The sequence below is a fragment of the Tachyglossus aculeatus genome, chromosome 12 (genome assembly GCF_015852505.1).
Source record: "Tachyglossus aculeatus isolate mTacAcu1 chromosome 12, mTacAcu1.pri, whole genome shotgun sequence".
In the NCBI taxonomy this organism is placed as follows: domain Eukaryota; kingdom Metazoa; phylum Chordata; class Mammalia; order Monotremata; family Tachyglossidae; genus Tachyglossus; species Tachyglossus aculeatus.
The window spans coordinates 22,470,589-22,483,186 of NC_052077.1; the positions used below are offsets into that span (position 1 = coordinate 22,470,589).

A 12,598-nucleotide genomic window follows, 5' to 3' on the forward strand; every position below is an offset into this window, starting at 1 on the left:
TTTACTATGTGCAGTGCACTATACTCTAAGCACTTGGGAGAGTACCATACAGAGTCAGTAGACAAGTTCACTGAACACAATGACCTTACAGTCTAGAGGGCAAGAAAGACATTAAGAAATAAAAGTTATGGACATGCATTTAAATGGGGCTGAGGGAGGGGTGAATTAAGGGTGCAAATCCAAATATAAGGATGATGCAGAAGGAAGTGAGAGAAGAGGAAATGAGGGCCTACTCAGAGAGGGCCTCTTGGAGGAGATGTGTCTTCAATGAAACTCTGAAGGTGGGGAGAGTATTTGTCAAATATGACAAGGGAGGACATTCCTGGCCAGAGGTGGGACATGGGTGAGAGATCAGTGGTGAGAAAGATGAGATTGAGATACAGTGAGTAGGTTGGCATTAGAGGAGTGAAGTAGGGGTGGACAAAGCAAACGCAGAATCGATGTTCAACTAGAACCACAGTGAAGGGGCGCACCATCAAAAATGGTGCATTCCAAACTACAAAAACATTCTGCAAGGAGATGTAAAACATTTGGAATTATTTACCAAAGGGAGCTGCCCCAGCACAGAATATCAACAGGTTCAAAATGGATTGGGATAAATTAGTGGCGGGCAAGTGTTACATAATGGATAACTAGAGGAAAGTTAGGAAAAGTGGGTGGGGGGGGGCAGAAACTAGGGATATTACATGATACATACATGGTCATTAGAAAGGATGTCATGGAGGGCAACCATAAGTTCTCCAAACACACGGTGGCTACCATAATAGCATCACTTATGTTCTTCTAGAAGATCCCACAGGAAGCATCTACACCATGGATTTATATATTTAATTTTGAAAACCCTGAAAAAGATCCAGCTGCTTCAACATCAAAAAACCTCCAAAACTGAACCATTTGTATGGAAGACTCAAATGAGTTTGCATCCAGGCTACCTGAGCATAATGGAGCCAGCCATTAGGTGACACGGTCATGAAGTTTTGGAGCTCCATTCCACCACCCAAAAGTCTCCAGAAGGGTTGATGAAGATCGCAATTTCAGCTGGATGGCAGAAAAGGATCCAGCAGCCTTGAATCTACTATCTCAGAGCAGCAGCAGCAAGATGAGCCAATGTTGCTGTCATCACTGCCACAAACACCACCTCCTCCCTCGACCCCCACCACTGTTGCTGTTCCTACAGCCTCGGCAATCAGCATGACTTTTGCTGGAACTGTCAGAGTGGAGGAGGCCCACCAAACCAGAAACATTTGCCTATGGCAGAAGCCCTAACAACATCTCTGGCAGAAACCGGCAGCCTTGCTCTGAGACCCTCAGCCATGGCAGGAGCCCTGCCCATGGAAGTTCAGGACTTTGAGCTCAGAGTGTGGTCTGCAGGAGCTTCTGAGTGGCGGACAGCGGCGGGGATGATGGAGTGACTGGAGCTGCCGGTTCCACTCGACAGTGACAGAGATGGTTGGAATTTCTTCTTTTCCCTCTTCCCCTTAACTCCCCACTCCTTTTGTCCCTTCCCTCTTTTCCTTCCCCCACCCCGCCTCTTCCTTTTTACTCCCCCTCTTTTTCCCCTGTCTCCCTTCATCCCCGAAGACCAGCTTCTTATTTTCCATAGCTTGCTAGGACAAAGGACTAAACTGCTCCTGCAACACTATTGGAGTAAGATTCTTTCCACAGACTCACAGGAACAATAAGAATGGAAGTGCCTTCCTGCATCAAATACCCAGAGTTCCACCTAGAAAATTCTCATGGAAATCAGTATTCTAGTTTCTTTCAGACCCATTGCCTAATTGTTTTAGAGTGTGGGTATATGGGCCCCTTTTTATTTTCTTTGATTGTTACTTCATCCAAAGAACCACAAGATTTATTATCCCCATTTAAGAGTTTAGGTCACCAATGCACAAGAAAGGTCAAAGCAGCATGGCTGAGTGGAAAGAGCCTGGGCTTTGGAGTCAGAGGTCATGGGTTCAAATCCCAGCTCCACCAACTGTCAGCTGTGTGACTTTGGGCAAGTCACTTATCTTCTCTGTGCCTCAGTTACCTCATCTAGAAGCTGTGTGGCTCAGTGGAAAGAGCACGGGCTTTGGAGTCAGAAGTCATGGGTTCAAATCCCTAATTTGCCAATTGTCAACTGTGTGACTTTGGGCAAGTCACTTAACTTCTCTGGGCCTCAGATACCTCATCTGTAAAATGGGGATTAAGTCTGTGAGCCCCACATGGGACAACCTGATTATCTTGTATCCCCCCCAGTGCTTAATAAATGCTATTATTATTATTATTATTAAAGACTTGCTTGATACAAGTAGTTTAAATTGCAGTTAGAATTAGATCTCAAAGTTCTTGATTTCCATTATTTCATGTAGAATTTCAGAAACAGTTGAGGGATGCATGAGTGTGTGACCATGTGAGAGAAAGTGTAGGTGAGTTTAATTTTGGCTTCATTTCATTATTTTTCTGGGCTGTCAGAAGACTAATAAACAAACCTTGTTCTCTACCATTTTCCATTGTTTTATATCTATTTTTATCTTTCCTGCCTGATCCAGAGAGATTGTATATCTTTCTGTTAAAGTCCTGCTCAAGAATGATTAGACTTTAAATAGGAAATTTGAGCCTCTTGCTCATTTTTAAAATTAAAGAGTGAACACACTGTTAAATAACTTTGGCTTCATTTTCAGGAAGAAGTGACATCAATGATGGAAGGCTTATACACTCGGACAGATGACAGCGAGAAGGACAGCTCCCAGTTCTCCTCACACTTAACTATATCATAAGAGAAGAAGATAGTAAACCCCTAATCTTGGTCCCACATTTTTTGGCTCTCTTAAGGAAGTCTGGGGACCCAGCAAATAAGAGATTCCACACCAACAATTTAGGGTAAAAGTGCCATGAGCAATGACAATATAATAGTAATTTTAAAATTGTACCTTTTCTCTGAGACGCTCAAAGTTCCTCACGAGTATGAACATATGAATCCTGACAAGCTTCCTGGAAAGAAAGAAGTCAGCGTTAATTAGAGACCAGTCACCCGATTTTAAATACAAGACCCCCACCACCGCTCCACCCTCCCAGACCCAAGGAGACTGATGGATCAGTGGGGGAACTGGAAACTAAACTATCTTTGGATCCCCAGCAGCTCTAAACTCTGAACTTAGAGAAAGCATCCTAAACAGATTCTAAGTAGAGATTTTAGGTCTAGGAAACTCTCAGTTATCTGTGAAAATGGAGTGCAGTGATAGCCATGGGTGACCAAAATATAGCTATTCTTCACTTACTCTATTATTTGTAGTTTTGCTGCAATGTGTCTCTGCTTTAGTCCACTCAGTCAAGGGCCGTCTCCAGGTACCCCCTCCTCTCCTCCTCATGGCTTCCACCACTCCCCTCTACCCAGTTCCACAATCCCTCCCCACTAGGTTCCTGAATTCTACACTGGAAAAATCTTATAATGTACAGAATACTATACTACACAATGGTAAAGTACAGTACAACAGAATTGACAAACACATTCCCTACCCACAAAAAGCTTTCACCATCTGAGCTACTCTAATCCCCTTTTTCCGGTCAGGCCTCCCATCTTTGACCTTTCCCTTCCTCAGACCCTTCTTAACAGGCACACTTTTCTTCATTGCACTCAGGTGAGGGTCTCAGCAGAAGGTATTCCTGCATTAATTGACTTCTTGGCCAGTGCTGTTGGACTGAAATCCTGGATTGGATCATACAGTAGCCAGAATGGGAACTTGGCCAGCCCACGGAAGAGATCACTGGAACAGTTATAGTTGCAAGTTCCCCCCTGCTCCCCCCACCTTTTTTCTCTGTGGTCGCTGCTGATTCTTCCGTGGGTTCTCCACTGGCCCTGTCAGTCAGTGTCCTTTTTTCCCTCCTGCTTCCTAGCAGATTCCCCCCCCCGGCTCCCACAGGATCCACTGGATTTCAGCCCAACCAACCTAATTAGTAGGAGAGCAGGTGGCACCCCAGCCTTGCCTTCCTGAGGCCCTCCAGTATGCTTGCTGCTGCCGTGGACTTTTCCATGGGTAAGTGCTACTGGTTTTCCCCCACCTCATCCTGTCTGCGAATGTGGGGGATTAGGAGGGTCTGCAGCACCATTCTAGTTAACTGTAGAGAGTCAGTCAGTGATATTTATTGAGCATTTGCTTTGTGCAGAGCACTGTACTACATGCTTGGGAGAGTAAAATGTAACAGACTCATTCCCTGCCTACAGTGAACTTACAGTCTAGAGGGAGAGACAGACATTAATATACTTAGAGATGTGAATGTAAGTACTGTAGGGCTGGGATCTCCCAACCTCCTGTCTCTCCCCATTTTAGTCTAAACTTTGATCTGCTGCCCAGGTGCTCTTTCTATGGAAACGTTCTGGGCATGTCACCACCCCTTCTCAAAAACCTCCAGTGGTTGCCTATCAACCTTTGTAACAAGCAGAAACTCCTCACTATTTACTTCAAAACTCTCCATCACCTTGCCTCCTTCTACCTCACATCCCTTCTCTCCTACATCCCAGTGCACACACTCTGCTTTTCTGTGGCTAACCTCCTCACTGTGCCTCATTCTCGCCTGTCCCGCCTTCAACCCCTGGCCCACATCCTACCTCTGGCTTGGAATGCCCTCCTTCCTCAAATCCACCAAACAATCACACTTCCCCCCACTTCAAAGACCTACTGAAGGTTCACCTCATCCAGGAGGCCTTCCCAGGCTAAGCCCCCTTTTCCTCAGCTCCCCCCCCGCCACTGCCGCAACTTGCCCCACTTGTGTATATATATACATGTATATATACATTCTATTTATGTTAATGCCTCTCTACTTGTTCTAATGTGTATGTGTATCTATGATTCTATTTATATTGATGCTATTGGTGTCTGCTTACTTGTTTTGATGTCTGTCTCCCCCTTTCTAGACTGTGAACCCATTGTGAGCAGAGATTGTCTCTGTTGCTGAATTGTACTTTCCAAGCACTTACTACAGTGCTCTACACTCAGGAAGTGCTCAATAGTTACGAATGAATGAATGGTGGGTGTGAATAAAGAGAAAAAGTCAGGGTGACAGAGAAGGGAGTGGGAGAAAAGGAAAGGATGGCTTAGGGAAAGCCTCTTGGAGGAGATGTGCCTTCAATGAGACTTTGAAGTTGGGGAGAGTAATTGCCTGTTGGATTAGAAGAGGGAGGATTTTCCAGGCCAGAGGCAGAACGTGGGTGAGTGGTTGGTGGTGAGATAAATGAGACTGAGGTACCTTGAGAAGGTTAGCATTAGAGGAGTGAATTATGAGGGCTGATGTTTAGTAGGAGAGTAGCATGGTGAGGTAGGAGGAGGCAAGTTGATAGAGTGCTTTAAAGAGAAGTGGACAGGGTCTAGTTTGGTGGCTCCTGTAGTTATTCCCCTCTAGATTGTAAGCTCTTTGTGGTCAGAGAATGTGTCTGCTAACTCTGTTGTATTTTATGCTCTCAAAGTGCTTAGAACAGTCCGTAAAGTAAGCATTCAATAATTACCATTGATTGATTCTTGCTTTTTTGCCTTGTCTGACCTTGAGATAAAAGAAGACTCATAGTGAATCAATTGTATTTATTGAGGACTTACTATGTGGAAAACACTGTATTAAGTGCTTGGGAGAGTACAGTATAACAGAGCTGGTAGATGCATTCCCTGCCCACAATGAGTATATAGTCTAGAAGGTGAGACAGACACTAATATAAATGAATTAAATTACAGATATGTACATAAGTGCTTTGGGGCTGAGGGAGGGATTAATAAATGGTGCAAATCATAGAGCAAGGGCAACACAGAAGGAAGAGAGAGTAGGAGAGATGAAGGTTTAATGGGGGAAGGCCTCTTGGAGGGGATGGGTTTTTTAAAGAAGGCTTTGAAGGTGGAGAAGAGTGAATGTCAGATGTGAAGAGGAAGGGGGTTCCAGGCCAGAGGCTGGAGCTTGTTGTGTGCTCTCACATCTCCTGGCAGTCTCCTGTGACTCCTCAGTACTTTGTAATTGGCCACTTTCCTTTTTCTATTGATAGCGCTCTGTGAATTAAGCACATGGATACCGACAAAACTGCTAAAAACAAAAGTTTAAGAAAAGGGAATCAGACTGCAGTAGGCTGTTACCATTTGGACATTATCCATCAAAGAGAAGGTGTTACTTTTAAGCAACAGCTATCAGAGTGTTTCACTGTACAACCCTGCTGTGGGGTCTTCCATCACCCCTTTACCGGAAAAAAAAAAAAAAATGGCCACACATTCATCCTGTTGAGATAATTAGCAGCATGGCTTATTGGAAAGAGCACGGGCTTGGGAGTCAGAGGTTGTGGTTTCTAATGCCAGCTCTGCCACTTGTCAGTTGTGTGACTTTGGGCAAGTGACAACTTTTCGGTGCCTCAGTTACCTCTTCTGTAAAATGGTGATTGAATGTGAGCTCCACGTGGGACAACCTGATAACCTTTTATCTATACCAGCATTTAGAACAGTGCTTGGCACATAGTAAGCGCTTAACAAATACCATTATTATCATTAGTATTATTATTAACAGACTTGCCAAGCGGCAGCTGCATGGTGAGCTGAAGTAGGGTGCCACAAGCATGGTGATTAGAAAAAGTAAGGGTACAGTAAAACCTAAGCCTGTATAGTGCAGCCTAGTTACAGATTGCAGAAAGAAAAATAGAGATGAACTGATCAAGCTGGTAAGTAGCAATCAGAACTAGACACAATCTTTGGAGTAACATATCGGGGTGAGTGTTTGCCTCGGGCACTTGGTACTATGGTACTTCCACTGTTGAAGATCACAGCTCCAATCAATCAGTGGTATGAAGCGTTTAGTACAGTGCTGTGCACACAGTAAGCGCTCAATCAATACAACTGAATGAATGAATGGTATATATTAGACCCTTTGTGAAGAGTCTGTACTAAATGCTTGGGAGAGTACAATCTAGTTGGTAAACATAATCCTTGCCATCATAGAGTAGAACTCTTCTAAAACAACCATAGGGATTAAAACATTAAATTGTCATTTGCTAAGAACTTTCCAGTTGATTTCAAGATCAACCTTATAAAGGGAACCTGGAATACCTCTGTTCTTGATTTGTTTACATGTTTGAGAAGGAAACTTTTGCAGAAGAGATTTGATGTTCAGGTAGGTTTTCCTCATTCTATCAGGGCTATCATTAAAAATAAGAGGTGGCACTCTGTTGAGAATGTCAAACTGAAACCCCCAAATTATGCATTTGTGTAGTGACCTTATTTTTCCACACTTTAACTGTGTCAAAATTTTGGAGACCAAACTTTCAGAGGTGTTTATGGACTTTTCACAATAATGTTCCATCACAATAAATGGGTCTCTCAGTAGCTGGGATTTTTAGACTAAGTCCCCAGAAATCTCCTCAAGTAGTCCAGGACAAAAGTCCATTAAAAGTTACTCTCATCTTAAAAAAACAACTTATATTTGTTTCAGAACTAAAGAGATTTGAACAGGTTTTCCATCTGATAAAAGTTGCTACCAACTACCTTTTCTTTAAACCTCCTTCACCTCACACAAAACAGTACTTTCCACAGCAAGTTGTTCACTGGAAGGATAATCAGTTTAGGAAGTTTCAGAGGTGCCAGTTTAATAGATGTGATGGGGACCCTGAAAACCAGGCCCCTCAAGCTCCACACTCAAAATGAAGCATTGGCACCCTTGGGTAAGCCAACTGGGAAGGAAAACACTGGAAAGAAAGTACAGGAATAGATGTAAGAAACAGAGATCCTATTTTCATGCAAATACTTTCAGAGAAAATTTAAAAAGCAGCATAAGCAAATATACAGAAGCGGTCTGTTGTGAAAATTATTTTGAAAGGATGAGTTGCTTTAAATCTTCCACGAATAGCTCTTGCTTTCAAAGACTTAGTCTATGAGCCACATGCAGGACAAAGACTGTGCCCGACCTAATTAACTTGTACCTACCCCAGTGCTTAGAACAGTGTTTGACACATAGTAAATGCTTAACAAATGTCACTAAAACAAAAACAAAACTGTGCTCAGATATACCTGTGTCAGCCTGATCTGGGTCTGAACCATTCTATTAGGATTAAGAATACGGGGTATAAAATAGAAGTTGTACATTGAGAAATCCCTTTGTCTGCGCTGTGCCAAAACCAGATGTTTTACTAGTAATTAGTATTTTGATAATTCATTTAACTGAGAATAAAATGGGACATGATTGTTGCTTTGTTTCCCCAGAAGAGCTAGGAAATGAGAAGAAAATTCTCAGAGGTTTTACTTGTGGTTAAATGAATACATTTTTCATTTAACCTGGAGTAAGCCTAGCAATGAAACAAACAATTTTCATTCACTTTAGACAGTAGCTGTGAACAGGCATCATGCACAGAAGAATCACCAAGGGGCTGCCAAGACATTAAAGTGACCTTAAATTTAGCTTCCGTCTGAGTAGGCATTGTCCTTAGTAACCTGCTCATTCTGTCCATTAATGTGTTCCAAGAACTTCAAAAGCAGTTTTCTGTTTTCTTCTGCTGGAGCTGAAGGCTAGAGGCCAAGGGTAGAAAGATGAGGAGGTGGAACCACCTTCTGAGAAGCTAAAGGGACACTTTTTATATCAGAGAGAGGGTTTCTTTAAAGTGAAGCATCCAGTGTGATGTCATACCCATATCTTCATAAATTCCATGCGGTGGAGAAAGGGTGGCCTCCAGGGATGTGATGCTTAAGTACCGGTCATGGTGTTGCATGTTATTGTTGGTAGTTTATGGTGGGTGTGCAGTTGTCACTTTTGACATTTTGCTGACATTTTTCGCTGACATTTTTGCCAGAATTTTGAGCATTTATCCAAGTGGTCTCCTGAAGCCCCAACTTGCTCCAGAACCTCTTTCGTCCCCTTCCAGGTCCATCCAAACCCCAGAGTTGGCCACAGAAGCCTCCTTGGAGGGATATGTGGTCTTTAACGCACATATAGGCACCTAATCTGTTTCAGAAAGGGGGCAGACCAAAGAGAAACCAGACCGTGCATTGGAAAATCTTACGAATGGCTATTCAAGGTTGATGGCAATTTCATGGCACATCATCATCATCTCCAGATATTCCAATAGGAGGCTAAACCCAGGCCCTTCACCACTGGTCAACAGGGTATGGAGTGGGGAGAAAGTAGAGCTTATAATGAGAGCTGCCTCTTCTGACTGGTGAATCCAGTGGGGTGGAGGAGATGATGGGAGGGTAAAGGAGTTGGCTGGCAGGAGGCAAAGGGCTGCAGAATCAAGAGACTGCTCTCTGAATGAGCTCCTTTTTCAGAGAGAGAGCCCTGTCAACCAAGGTAAAGAGCGATTGCTGGGAGTCTGAGTGAGAGATTTTGAGAGCAGCCTGCTGCTTCAGAAAGGATTTTCCAGCTGAAATCAGGACACTTTAGGGACTGTTTAAGGCCTAGAGAGAGAGGTGTTACTGCTGTTGCACTTGTAGTTGTTGGCTGCAGATTGTAGGGCCAGCTTGCTACCGGACTCCTTTTTCAACTGACTACAAACCAGTCTCTATTACCCCTTTCCTGGTCCTCATGTTCCTTTTATTTAATGGTATTTAAGTGCTTACTATTTGCCAGGCACAGTACTGAGCATTGGGGTGGACACAAGCTAATCAAGTTGGACACAGTCGACGTCCCACATGGGGCTCACAGTCTTAATCCCCATTTTAGAGACAAATAACCGAGGCCCAGAGAAGTGAAGTGACTTGTCCAAGGTCACACAGCAGACAAATGACAGAGCTTCGATTAGAACCCAGGTCCTTCTGGCTCCCAAGTCTGTGGTTTATCCCCCAGGACATGCTGCTTTTCATGTCAGTTAGCTTAAGGTCCCATTATTATGTGCCACCTTGAGATACATGGGGTTGTCTCCCCCTTCTAGACTGTGAGCCCATTGTTGGGTAGGGACCTATATGTTTCCAACTTGTACTTCCCAAGCGCTTAGTACAGTGATCTGCACACAGTAAGTGCTCAATAAATACGACTGAATGAATGATCAAATTCAGCATTGCCATCCTGCCCATAAGAGCTTTAGAAATACCTGAACTGCAGGCCATATGATGATGATGAGAAGCCTTGCTGGTCAAATCTGCTCCCTTAGTCCCAGATTAGTGTCTTGGAGTCAGTCTCCTCTGAAACAGGAAGAAAAAGCTCAATATCAACTTCTCTTTGCATCTTCTGCAGTGAAGGCAGAGCACATGCAACTCTTGGAATAATGTGCTTCTGAGAAACAGAACAGAAGGTCCCCTCAAAATAAATATCTTCAAAATCCTGTTAAATACCTTTATTTATAGAAATGAAAGTTGGGAACCATGATTAATTGTCACAATGTGAAGAACCTGAAACCAATTAAATAAAATCTTTAGCATGCTGCCAAAGGGCAAAGGATCCCAGCAAACTCTTGGAGTGGTTACAGTATAGAGGATAATTTTTTTCTTTGACTCAAAAGCACCTTTCCAAAATGACCCACTCTAGGCTTCTCAACTTTTTCATTTATTGGCCATCATAGGTCCTGTGTCAAAACCAGCCCAGGAGGCATGGATCCTTGTGCCATCTTCTAACCACTGGACTATATTCCCATTTTTTACCCTGTTGGTGTTTCTTATTCTGGATCCAGTCTCTGGTCATTTGGGTTACATCCCATTTGTTCATTCATATTTAGCACTAAGGGCTCCTACCCTTGAAGGCTCACTATTTCTGAGGCATAAATTGAGTAGGGGTTTAACAGGATCTAGTCGCTGGTACCTAGGGGATTGGAATGTGGTCTTAGCTGGTATGCACTTCTGAATTTATGGCCTGCTCAGCCCCTGTGTAACTATGTATGTTCAGCTGAACATTCGACTTCATTCTGACTCCACTAATCTATGAATTTTTCCTTGACTATCCTTCCCCATTAGCTCCTTGTAGGTAGGGAATGTGTCGTGTGAGTCTGTTGTACTTCCTGAGCATTTAGTACAGTGTATTACACTCCAATAGCATTATCATCATCATTAGGGGTATTTATTGAGCACTTGCTGTGTGCAGAGAACTGTACTAAGCGGTTGGGAGACTACAGTGCAACAGAGTCGGTACTCCTTGCTTTATGATAGCCACGGACAGAAGAAGTAGTTGCTCAGGGCACTCTGTGTATCCAAAGGGGCTACTTGCCTTCAGAGGACACTGTTAAGGTTATCTTGGCAACTTAACTCCAGCCCACCTCTTACTTCTGCCAGTGGAAGTAAGTGGGTGAAATGAATCCTGGTGGTGTGGGAGATTCTGGTCATGCCCCAGGGCAGAGGCATATGAGCTCTCAGAAGGTGGAGAGGAGATGAACATTATCTTGGAACTGCCTATAGTGTCCCACCAGAGGCTTAACCTGGCCCTGACCACGATCCCCAAGAAAGTAAACAGGCCTCATTCGCCTTTCATCGCTCACTTGTCAGCTGCACAATGAAACTAAACTCTTGCTGCTTTACTCAAACAGAGCAAACTAATGAAAGGCACAAGATAACCAGACTGTCTAGACTTGTTCAAGCCATGCTCCTTTAAACTCCTGCTCATTATTCTCATGAAGCCCATTTCAATAAAAAGGGACTCTTCAGAGTTTTGATGAAGCATGCGCACTTAACCAAAACCGTTATAAAAACCGTAAAATCTGTCAGTGTTCTGTGATAAGGTAGTAATGTGGACATTCTTTCAGCAAGATCAGCAAGATGTTATTAGTTATCCATGAATAATATTAATTGAATTTCAATATGAGTTTAACGTCCTTGCGTTCACCCCTTTATTGAAGTTGGTTACACTGCTCAGCTGACTGTCTCACAACCTCCAGTCCCTTGCCTTTTTTTCCTCCACCCAGAATTTGCTTCTCGCTACTCTGTTCTCTCCAAGTGTTTTCTTAGGAAACAATCTTCTAGGAATGGACAGAATCACAACCTAAAAACAGGCAGTTCTTGCACATTGAAAGGTAGGCTGGCATGATGCCATCTCAGGGAAAGCCTGCATGTTAACCTGAAAGATCCAACTGCTTTGATCATTGTAAAGTGCAGCACCAAGCCTTCCAGGCAACCAGTTGGGTTTTCTCTGGGGTATCAAACTGAGCTCAGCAACTGGCAAGGCCTTTAAAATGACTTCCAGAGAGCAGACTTGCCCTGTTTCTGAAATGTCCCAAAGGTACATCATAGAGGAAAACTCTGGAGGACTCTGAAGGGAAAATTCCGGCCTGTACTTCGGGCAATGACTGTTCCTTATCATGAATTTCCTCTCATGACCTATTGATATCTGCACCCCTCTCACAATACCCCGACACAGTTTCCACACCTCCCTACTCCCTGCCCATTCCTCATACCTGAACACATCACTCTTCTGCTGAGCTGGTGCAAAGTTCCAGCTTGCCCTGTGCTGAGTTCGGAAGAGAAATCTCCTACTTTTATTAAATTGAGCACCACGGTGAGTAGCAAACCCCACAGAGGAAGGGGGCTGTTGGGTGGCTCCTCCCAAACCCAGAGAGGATCAGGTAGAGGCCTGTGGAAAAATGAAAATCCTGGATGGGAGCTGAATTAAAATAAATCCATTACCCAGAGCTTTTCTGAAAGGGAGGGTTAATTTATCACCCTGAATCCAATCACTTTATAGAAAAGCC

The 12,598-nt window shown here is 43.6% G+C and overlaps 1 long non-coding RNA gene across 1 annotated transcript; it reads right to left on the reverse strand.

Annotated features, from left to right (window-relative positions):
* Positions 1–2,912: 2,912 nt before the first annotated feature.
* Positions 2,913–12,375, reverse strand: LOC119935572. The gene is made up of 3 exons (XR_005453383.1): positions 12,305–12,375; positions 10,019–10,109; positions 2,913–2,973 (listed from the first exon to the last, which is right to left on the reverse strand). It is a non-coding gene; the product is annotated as an uncharacterized LOC119935572 (long non-coding RNA).
* Positions 12,376–12,598: the final 223 nt, after the last annotated feature.